General features: G+C 35.5%; 1 protein-coding gene and 1 pseudogene across 7 annotated transcripts in view; one reads left to right on the top strand and one right to left on the bottom strand.

Moving 5' to 3' along the window:
- SBF2 (SET binding factor 2) overlaps positions 1-12,154 on the bottom strand; it is a 685,303-nt gene that overhangs the window by 409,329 nt on the left and 263,820 nt on the right. The gene's annotated exons all lie outside the window — the stretch shown is intronic.
- LOC143644676 (elongation factor 1-alpha 1 pseudogene) lies at positions 1,294-3,439 on the top strand (annotated as a pseudogene).

Here is a 12,154-nt window from a genome sequence, read left to right on the forward strand (position 1 = left end):
ATCTCAACAGATAAAAGTCATGACTAGGTGGTATCACAGGTGAATACTACGAGTCATTCCAAGAAGAATTAATACCAGTTTTGTTCAGTCTTCCAAAAAATTGAAGAGAAGGGAACATTATTTAACTCATTCTATGAAGTCAACATAAGCATTATACCAAAACCAGAGAAAAAGACTATGAATAAAGAAAATTACTAAACAATTTCTCTAATAAATACAGATGTAAAACTCTTCAACAAAATACTTGCAAATAGAATCCAACAGCACATTGAAAGAATTATACACTACAATCAAGTGGGCTTTATTTCAGGTATGCAAGGATGGTTCAAAACAAGAAAATCAATTAATGTACTACACCACATTTACAAATCAAAGAGGAAATAACATGGTTATTTCCACTGATGCAAAAAAAGGCATTTGACAAAATCCTTCATCCTTTCTTGATAAAATACCTAAAAAAAATAACGGTAGATTTTCTCTAGACAATGAAAAGTATATATGAAAAACCCACAGCTAACATCATACTCAATGGTGAATGACTGAAAGCTTTCCCTCTAAGATGAGGAATAAGATAAGGATGCCCACTGTTGCCACTCTTATTCAACATTGTGTGTTCTAGCCAGATGAATTAGGCAAGATAAAGAAACGAGGCATCCACATTGGAACTAAAAGAATCAAATACTAAGGAATACATGTAACTAAGGATATAAAGGACTTATATGCAGAAAACTACAAAATATTATTAAAGGAAATCGAAGAACTAAATAAATGAAAGTATATTCCATGTTTATGGACTAGAAGAGTAAATATAGTTAAGATGACAATTCTCTACCATTAAATGGAGAAAAGAAGGTAGAAGGAAGTGGTGATTTTTGCAGAAAACGAAGGCAATGTCAGTTGTCTCTTATTAATTTTTTTGTCTGTCATAAATATTGCCTTTTTTCCCCATTTCTGCAATGTATGACAGTATATATGATAACTGGTCACACATAACAGTATATTGCATAAATAAGAATGACTTGGATTAAATCTGGTGTGTTTTAAAGCCTATATACAATTGAAATCTAGCATAAAAGTCAGGTTTAAAAGCAAATACTGCACAACATTTCTTAAAGGTAAAATACTTTTTGGTGATGAAACTATTTGGTTTCTCATCACATTATTCTGCGATGTATTTTAAACTTTTTGGAAAGCGGTGTCATTTGTAGAAAAATCTTGGTTTGTGTTCAATATTGTAAAAATAATGAATGCTAAGGCATCTTAATATATTTATGAAAAAATAGTTGACACCTTTTTCGCAACGGGTTTGCCGTCAGAACACAGGTGTCGTGAAAGCCATCACTACATCTTAAGCCAAAATGGGAAAGGAAAAGACTCATATCAACATTGTCGTTATTGGACACGTAGATTCGGGCAAGTCCACCACAACTGGCCATCTGATCTACAAATGTGGTGGAATCGACAAAAGAACCATTGAAAAATTTGAAAAGGAGGCTGCTGAGATGGGAAAGGGGTCCTTCAAGTATGCCTGGGTCTTGGATAAACTAAAAGCTGAACGTGAGCGTGGTATCACCATTGATATCTCCCTGTGGAAGTTTGAGACCAGCAAGTACTATGTGACCATCATTGATGCCCCAGGACACAGAGACTTTATTAAAAACATGATTACAGGCACATCTCAGGCTGACTGTGCTGTCCTGATTGTTGCTGCTGGTGTTGGTGAATTTGAAGCTGGTATATCTAAGAACGGGCAGACACGAGAGCATGCCCTTCTGGCTTACACGCTGGGTGTGAAACAACTAATAGTTGGTGTTAACAAAATGGATTCCACCGAACCACCTTACAGTCAGAAGAGATACGAGGAAATTGTTAAAGAAGTCAGCACCTACATTAAGAAAATTGGCTACAACCCTGACACAGTAGCATTTGTGCCAATTTCTGGTTGGAATGGTGACAACATGCTGGAGCCAAGTGCTAATATGCCTTGGTTCAAGGGATGGAAAGTCACCCGTAAGGATGGCAATGCCAGTGGAACCATGCTGCTTGAAGCTCTGGATTGCATCCTGCCACCCACTCGTCCAACTGACAAGCCCTTGCGTCTGCTTCTTCAGGATGTCTACAAAATTGGTGGTATTGGTACTGTGCCTGTGGGCCGAGTGGAGACTGGTGTTCTCAAACCAGGCATGGTGGTCACCTTTGCTCCAGTAAACGTTACAACTGAAGTCAAGTCTGTTGAAATGCACCATGAAGCTTTGAGTGAAGCTCTTCCTGGGGACAATGTGGGCTTCAATGTCAAGAACGTGTCTGTAAAAGATGTTCGTCGTGGCAATGTGGCTGGTGACAGCAAAAATGACCCACCAATGGAAGCAGCTGGCTTCACTGCTCAGGTGATTATCCTGAACCATCCAGGTCAAATCAGTGCTGGCTATGCACCTGTGCTGGATTGTCACACAGCTCATATTGCTTGCAAGTTTGCCGAGCTGAAGGAGAAGATTGATCGCCGTTCTGGCAAGAAGTTGGAAGATGGTCCCAAATTCCTCAAGTCTGGTGATGCTGCCATCGTTGATATGGTTCCTAGCAAGCCCATGTGTGTTGAGAGTTTCTCTGACTATCCTCCTCTGGGTCGTTTTGCTGTTCGTGATATGAGACAGACAGTTGCTGTGGGTGTGATCAAGGCAGTGGACAAGAAGGCTGCTGGAGCTGGCAAGGTCACCAAGTCTGCCCAGAAAGCTCAGAAAGCTAAATGAATATTACCCATAACACCTGCCACCCCAGTCTTAATCAGTGGTGGAAGAACGGTCTCAGAACTGTTTGTCTCAATTGGCCATTTAAGTTTAATAGTAAAAGACTGGTTAATGATAACAATGCATCGTAAAACCTTCAGAAGGAAAAGAATGTTTTGTGGACCATTTGTTTTCATGTGGCAGTTTTAAGTTATTAGTTTTTAAAATCAGTACTTTTTAAATGGAAACAACGACCAAAAATCTGTCACAGAATTTTGAGACCCATTAAAACAAAGTTTAATGAGAAACCTGTGTCTTCTTTTGAAAGATCAGCCTTGAATTGCTTAGGCAAAAGACTTAACCTATTCCTGGTATTCCATTTGCGGAAATTTGATGGTTCAGGGTAAAGTTTTGTTAGGACAAAAATCTAAGGTTTTTTTTTCCCCCGCCTCTAAGGGGAAGGGATCAGGACGTGACTTAAGCTGTTTAAAGCATTTACTAAAATGCAGTGTTTTGTTGGTTGCAGCCTTGGTTAGTATGGAAAAGCAGAGGGTAATTTGTAATGTTTATAAGCTTCCTTAGGCCAACTTCTGTAATAAAGACCATGTGTTGGATATAGAATACTTTTGTGTAGTTACGTGTATATTAATCGAGTAAATGAGTATTGTATCTAGATTCTAGGAAAAATAAAAGGTGCTGGAAGTTGAAAAAAAAAATAGTTGACAATTACTTTTGAAGATAATGGGCTACTATTAAGTCTTGAAATATAGGTATGTTGTGAATTTAAGGACCTGTGATTACGTGTAAGGCTTACAGAACCATATGCTTTCAATGATTGTAAATAAACTCTCACAATAAAAAAAAATTTTTTTAAAGATGTAAATTCTACACAAATTGATTTTCAGATTCAACACAATCCTGATCAAAATTCCAAAGATACTTTGCAGAAATGGAAAAGGCATTCATCAGATTTATTTGGTATTGCAAGGGGCCTGAAAGAGCCAAAAACATCTTGAGAAAGAAGACCTAGGTAGCAGGAATCACACTTTCTGAATTTAAACCATATTACAAAGCTGCTGTGGTCAAAACAGCATGGTACTGGCATAAAGATAGATATATTAATCAATGGAATCGAATTGAAACTTCAGAAATAGACCCTCATATCATTGGTCAATTGATTTTCGACAAAGCTGCCAAGCCCACTCAAGTGGAACAGAACAGTCTCTTCAACAGATCTCGCTGGGCAAACTGGTATCAATATCCAAAAGAGTTAAAGAGGATTCCTATCTCACACTTTATACAAAAATTAACCTGAAACACAAAGACTAAAATATAAGAGGTAGAGCCATAAAACTCCTAGAATAAAAAACAGGCAAGCATCTTAAAGATCTTGTTGTAGGTGGTGTTTCTTACACTTTTACAACCAAAGCACAAGCAATAAAAGAAGAAATAAATGGAACCTCTTGAAAACGAAATACTTTTAGCTTCAAAGGACTTTGTCAGGCAAGTGAAAAGGTAACCTACTCAATGGGAGAAAATATTTGGAAGCCACATATCCAATGAGAGTTTAATATCCAGAATATATAAAGAAATCCTACAACTCAACAACGAAAAGACAAACAACCGAATTAAAAAATGGGAAAAGACTTGAATAGATATTTCTCCAAAAAGGATTTACAAATGGCTACAAAGCACAAGAAAATATGCTCAATATAACGAGCTATTAGGGTGATGCAAATCAAAACCACAATGAGATGTCATTTCACACCTACTAGAATCGCCACCATTAAAAAAAAAACAATAGAAAACTACAAGCTTAGGGAGCACATGCGGAAAAAAGGAACACTTAATCACTGCTGGTGGGAGTGCAAAATGCTGCAGCTATTGTGGAAGACAATTTGGCAGTTCCTCAGGTAGCTAAGTATGGAATTCTCATATGATCTGACAATTCTAATACTAGGTATATACTCAAAAGAAATAAAAGTAGGGATACAAACAGACATTTATATACTGACATTTGTAGCAGCATTATTCACTGTTGCCAAAAGATGTGAACAACCCAATGTCCATCAACTGAAGAATGGATAAACAAATTGTGGTATATAAATACAATACAACAGTATTCAGCTATTAGAAGCAATGAAGTCTGGAAGCATGTGACAACATGGATGAACCCTGAGGACATTATGTTGAATGAAATAAGCCAGATGCAAAGGGGCAAATATTAGATGATCTCACTAATAAGAACTAATAATAATAAGCAAGCCCAAAGAGTTAGAATCTAGAATATAGGTCACTAGAAGATGGAACAAAGGTAGAGAATGGGGAGGTGATGCTTCATTTCTACAGGATTTTTAATAAGGTTGGTTGTGAATGTTTGGAAATGGATATAGGTAATGGTGATCACATTATTGTGAGTGTTCTAGTTTGCTAGCTGCTGGAATGCAACACACCACAGATGGACTGGCTAAATAAAATGGGATTTATTTCACTAGTTCTTCAGAGGAAAGGCAGCTAACTTTCAACTGAGGTTCTTTCTTATGTGGGAAGGCACAGGGTGATCTCTGCTGGCCTTCTCTCCAGGCCTCTGGGTTCCAACAACTTTCCCCGGGGTGATTTCCTTCTGAATCTCCAAAGGTGTGGGCTGAGCTGCGAGTGCAGAGGTGAGGTATGCTGAACTGCTTGGGCTGTGCTACACTGAGTTCTCTCATTTAAGCACCAGCCAATTAAATCAAACATCATTCACTGCAGCAGGCATGACTCCTAGCCAACTGCAGATGTAATCAGCAACAGATGAGGTTCACATGCCATTGGCTCATGTCCACAGCAACAGAACTAGGCCCCTTCGCCTAGCCAAGTTGACACCTGAATCTAACTACCATAGTGAGTGTGATTAATGGTGCTGAATTATAGATGTAATCATGGTTGAAAAGGAACTTTAGGGACATGAATGTCACTAAAAGGAATGCTAGAGAATAAACAATGGTATTGTATAACACAGTGAACTGCTGTGCAAGATGACTGTGGTTAATTGTATAAATACAAGAATTTTCTTACATGAGCTAGAACAAATGTACATTACTAATACAAGGTGTTAATAATAGGATGGTATATGGGAAAATATAACTAATGCATAACTATGGACTACAGTTATCAGTAATATTATAATATTTTTTTCATGAATTGTATCAAAAGTAGTATACCTATGCCAAGTGTCAGTAACAGGAGGTAGAAAGGGCATGGGATTTTTCTTTCTGGAGCAATGACAATGTTCTCAGACTGATTGTGGTGATGAATGCATGACTCTGCGATTATACTAAGAGCCATTAATTGTACACATTAGATGGACTGAATGGTGTGTGAATAAAACTGTTTTAAAACAAAATTGAGTAGTATGAATCACAGTACTCAATTTTAAGACTTACTCTATCCAAAGCTACAGCAATTCAAAGAATGGGATATTGACAAAACGATAGAAAAACAGATCATTTAAAAAGATTAGAAAGCTTGTAAATAGACTTTTAATCTTTGAAAAGTACAAAAGTTGGTCATTGAGAAAGAAAAGTCTTTTCAACAACAAAAAAATCCAACCTATAAGCAAATACTCCTTAGACCAGTAAAGGAAGATAAATTAAAAAAAAAAAACAACTAAATTATAAACAAAATGTTCTTCAAATTTTATAAAACTCTTATGTATGACTTATTTTGATGGCTTGTCATTCTTCGAATTTTACTTTTTCTTAAAGTTCATGATGGCTATATGTTCCTGATATCCCTTTTAACTACTCTTATGCATTATTTTATCTTATTTCATTTATACTGGTAAAAAACACTTTCATTCAATTCTGTTACCCATCTCTTTTTAGTAGAAATGAATACAGGCAATAGACAAGATACAGAGTTCAGAAACTTAAAACATGTCCATTAAGCTCTTAAATTTCTTTTTTCTTTTCTTTAACACACACATACAATTTTAAACTTAAGTTTATCTATGGGAAAAGAAATTTCTTCTTTATAACCAGGCAAATGCTTATACATATAAATATATTAAATATAACTTAAAACATGTCCATTAAGCTCTTAGATTTCTTTTTCCTTTTTTTAACACACACATACAATTTTAAACTCAAGTTTATCTATGGGAAAGGAAATTTCTTTGTATAACCAGGCAAATGCTTATACATATAAATATATTAAATACAATGCATTAAAATAGCCAATGGAAGTAAGGATAAATTCCTTCCAACCTGAGTATCTGTGGAAGTGCTAACTGAAATATTACAGAAAAATATATTAATATTACCTTAATATTAAGAATAACTTTCTAATAATTAAAGCAGTCAAACAATGTAATGTATATTATTCTAGAGAATGATAACTCTTTACTGGACATTTTAAAACAAAAGCAGGTGGCAATTTATGAAATATACTGAAAAAGGGATTAATAAAGAAGGCTAAACTTGATAATCTTATGAAGCTTGGCACTAGAAAGTCAAGAATTGAGTACTGATTCTGATCCTAATTTAGATTATAACTGTGGTAAAGTAACTTAATTTCTTCTCTGAATCTCAATCTTTCTTTAACATAAATCACTTCATAATTTGCTGTTAAGATTAAGTGATTCAGTACATATGAATAGTTTAGTGTACCTCGTGGAACAATGCAATTAATACAAGCTATAATATTACCTTTGTCCTATCACACAGCTGGTAATCAAAAGACTAGCAATATCATCTTCAATACTACTATTTTTGGTATTTTTATATAAGGAAATAGTAGGTAGTTGACGAATAGAATAGAAGAAACCTCTAGTCTGAGACATAAAGGGTAGGAGAGTAGATGGAACAGAAAGCTAATTGTTGGAGAAAAGAATCCAAGTCCTCTAGATTAGCATTTATATGAGTGATAGGAATATTGATGGTGATGCTGGATATGATGGTAATTAATTCAGCAATTAATTTATTGAATAACTACTGTGTGCCAAGTACCATCCCAAGTAGTGGAAATAGAATAAGATAAAATCCCTGCCCTATAGGAGCTTGTTTTCTGATGTTTCTGATGATTTAGATGATGCTTAGTTGTTTACTCAGATATAAAAAATTTAAGAAAACATCTAGATCTGAAATATGTATCTAGTAGTTGTCTCTTCTATGAGCCCAAATGGCAGCATACCTTAGACTACTGGAGTTAAAGTTTGCAAAGGATATGACACTTCAAATTACAGTGGTACCTGATATAGAAACTACCAGATACTAAGTATGTAAATGCCACACACTCCTGTAATGAAATCTTCCTTTGGTAGAATCTAACAAAAGTATGTTTCCAAGTATTAATTCAATCCACGGCTGAAATTTCAAGGGCAAAAACAACCACAGCTTTTCTGTAAATGTTGAGTGATGGGAATACTACACAATAGCCATCATTTTTCAAAACACAGGACACAGTATAACTAATGATTTGGAAACAAATAAAAATATACATCCAATGAAAACTAACCAAATACGATTCCAGCAATTCATATTTTGTTAGCTTTAGATCTCATGAGCCTTATAAAAATGTTTGGTATGAAACACTAACACTGATTTCAATAAGACCTGTGGAAACAAGATGATGTTATATACCAAAATAGAAAAACAATGTTTAGTCTGATATGGCAAATTGTTAGTTTTAAATTCTGTCATCTAACAGTCACCCAGAATATTTACTGCTTGTTTACTTAATGCAGCATTTCTGAGAAAGGCACTTGCAGAATATTCACTGGCTGCTAAATATTATTGTTAAAAGCAGTACTCAGAGATGGTTATCTCTCGAAGCTGTTTATCTTTTTCCCTCAGAAAAAAAAACTGCAGCAAATAGAACAAAATGTTCTACTTTAAAAGCTCAGTCTAAATGTATTTAGATAATAGCTGAACTGATGTCTCTTTGGAGCTTTAAAGATAATACTCTTTGAAAAAGGCAGCCTGAGGGCAAAAGCCTATTTTCAATGATTACATTTTCAAAAAATATAAAAATAAAGAAAAAAAATTTCCCTTGAAAAAAATCAAAATCAGTCTTACACAGAAGTAATATTGACTACCATAATTTAAAAAGTATACCTAGAGGAAGACATTTAAGACCAGTAAGAATGAGATTTAATACCAAAATGAGACTTACACATTAAACAAAAAAAAGAAAAGAAGAAATAAATACTCTCCAAACTAGTACATGGGAAAATGTTTGATATAAAGAATAATACATAGGACCTTGTATGAGTAAAAATAAATACGCGTATTATCTATTTTTTGTTTGTAATGCTATTTTACCTAACTTCTCACATGGCTTAAAATTCAGATGCATAAAAAATCATAAACCTATGATTTATTAAATAAATTATTTGGTATACAATGTACAAAGATGCAATTTGTGAATAGAACAACATAAAGGGTATGATGGAGGGATATATAAGTGGAGCACATGAAGCTATTAAAGTTAAGTTAGTAGTGATCCAAATTAAATTAGATTCAGGATGTTATATATAATCCCTATGGTAACCACAAATCTAAAAAATTCTAAAATATCCGAAAAAGAAAAGCAAAATGAGAAGTGAGTCAATACAGTTCATTATAAAAGAGCACCTAAAGTTATAAAGTATTAATGGAGAAAAGGAGGAAAAATTTACCTTATCAGTAATCACCTTAAATATAAAAGGATTAAAATCTCTGATCAAAGCAGAGAGTCTGCCAGAATGGAAAATATATGCTGTTTATAAGAGATTCACATCAATCCAAGATGCAAAAAAGCTGAAAATGAAAGGATGAAAAAAAATATTCCATCTAAGGAGTAACCAAAGGAGAGTTGGGGCAGCTATACTAACATCACACAAAATAGATGTGAAGTCAAAAACAGTTACAAGAGAAAAAAAGAGGACGTTATATATTATGAAGTGGGTCAATCCAATAAGAAGCTACAAAAGCATAAACATACAGGCATTGAGAAAAGGTTCAAATATATGAAGCAAACACTGACAGAATGAAAGGGGAGAATGGGACAGTTGTACAATAATAGTTAGATTCTGCAATATATCACTTTTAATACTGGATAAAGCATCTAGCAGAAAATCTATGAGGAAATACAGGACTTAACACTATAAGTCAACAAGATCTAAAAGACATATATAAAACACTCCACTCAACAACAGCAGAATACATATTCTTCTGAAGTCCACAAGGATCATTCTCTAGGATACACTATGTTAAGGTGAAAGACAAAGTTTCAAAAACTTCAGTAATATTGAAATCTTACTAAGTATCTTCTCCAACTAGAATGGAATGAGCAAGAAATGAACAGCAAAAGGAAAAATGGAAAATTTACAAATATATGCAAATTATGCTACACATTCATAAAGAAGAAATCACAAGGGAATTTAGGAAATACTTGGAGATGAATAAAAATGAAAACAGAACTTATCAAAATGTATTGGATAAACAAAAGCAGTGCTTAAAGTGAAATTTATAGCTATTGTTTCCATTTTCCAGCTGCTGAAACAAACATAAAACAATGGCTTGATCTAACAATAGGAATTTATTGTTCACAGTTGCTGTTTTCCCCAGTGAAATATTTAATGACAATACTCATGTAAATAAGTACTCACACAGTTTAACAGGTTCAGGTATAGCTGAAGTCTTCATCTTTTGCTTTCCACTTTTGACAAAAGATTTTTCTACTTAGATATCTTGAGCAACTGGTACTTGTCTCATTCACTGAGTAGAGGCAATGGAGCAGGGTTTGGAGAAGGGGTGATAGTTGAGAGGGAGCAGTGAGCCTCTCCCTTAGTCATAAGTAAGTAGAAACAGCCAACAGAATTTGTGCTTTCTGATCACCACACTTGTTTGGAAAAATAAATTACCATAATGCTCAAGAAGGAGCATGAAGGAACTCCAGTCTCTTTAGATAACTGTCTTCACTTTTATGTCCCCAGTTTTTAAATGTGGATTCCCTTATCAAAAAAAATCAAAGTGTACATTTAACTCAGCAAGTTGTTTAGGAAGAAAAAGTGTTTTAAATAGCAGTTTTCTAAATGAAACCAGCAAAGGCCCACTCTCCCCTAAGGCTTTCTCTGAACAGGTCAACTCTGAGGAACCCTTGAGGCTGAGTAAAAGCTGACTGGCTCTGTTAAAACTTTGGAGAGGAAATCTGACCAATCACTGCCCTGAGGTTAGGAAGCTGGCATTGGGGAGGTTTGTAGAAACTCTTAGTTATACTGAAAATGTGGGTCTTTATTGAGGAAAATAGTGAAAATAGCCTCTTCTTAGGAAACAAAATGGCTCAGATCTGCTTGCCCAACCTCCCACATCTTGGTTCCTTGTTTAAGTTCAATAAGCACAAGCTAAGTTTCACATTCCACTAGGCCAATCCATTTCCCCAAATCCACATCCACAAGGGGTCTGTAACTGTAACCTCCCACCTTCCTAAGGGAGGGTCCTCTCTCTTCCTAATTGGATTAGCTTTTGCGCTCAAGACTAAATCCACAACTCCCAGCCAATGGGGGATGGATGAGCAGGGGGAGGGGGCAATTGCATCAGGGGGCCTATATAATCTTTGTTACTGTTCAAAGCCAGCACGCTCGCCTGTTTCCATTTATCTGGCAGGTGCCCTTTCTCGAGAGAAAGAAATAAAACAATGGCTGTCTCTGATTTAACCTCTTGTCTTCAGAAATCCTCTTTTGGGTAGGCAACTGTCATTCCACTCATTTATGAAGGTCAAAATTCAGTGAGCTTCCTTTCACTTGGATAATCTCAGAAGCTCCTGTGGGATGGCACTGGAACATTTTGATGCTTCCATATAGTGCTCTAAGGTTAACAGTCCTTAGTAATGCCTTTGTGATGTAGATCAGTAGCATCTGCTTCCAGCTTCCTGACAGGAATAATTCAGAATAGAATGTGAAGAAAGCCCAAGACTGTATTGCTGACAAAATGAGACCTACAGTTGTAAACAGATCCACACAAAAGGAAGGATTTGGTCAACTAGCTCAAGATGGTACAGTCCAAGGTAAAAAATTCTTGCATTGCCAATAAAGAAAATCTCTTCCACCTTAGGCAGACAGCAATTTAAGAAAACACAAAATCAGATACTGAGCTGATGAAAGTTTTACGCAAATTTAAAACAGACTCCCCTGTTAAGAAAGAAGTGAGAGTCTTAGAGTAAGCATTTAAGGGAAGAAATTCCTCTGCACGTATTAGCCATATTTAACATAAATGATGTCACATGCGCTGGCAGCTGATGTCCGAGGTTCAGCATCAGTACTTGTCCTAGCTTCTTAGGACTGCTGTAACAAATTACCACAACCTGGTGACTTAAACAGCAACAGAAATTTTCTCTCACAGCTCTGAAGGCCAGGAGTCTGAAATCAAGGAGGCTCTGAGGGGGAATCTGTTTCATAGCTGTCTCCTAGC

This window comes from Tamandua tetradactyla, chromosome 8 (assembly GCF_023851605.1).
Source record: "Tamandua tetradactyla isolate mTamTet1 chromosome 8, mTamTet1.pri, whole genome shotgun sequence".
NCBI lineage: Eukaryota > Metazoa > Chordata > Mammalia > Pilosa > Myrmecophagidae > Tamandua > Tamandua tetradactyla.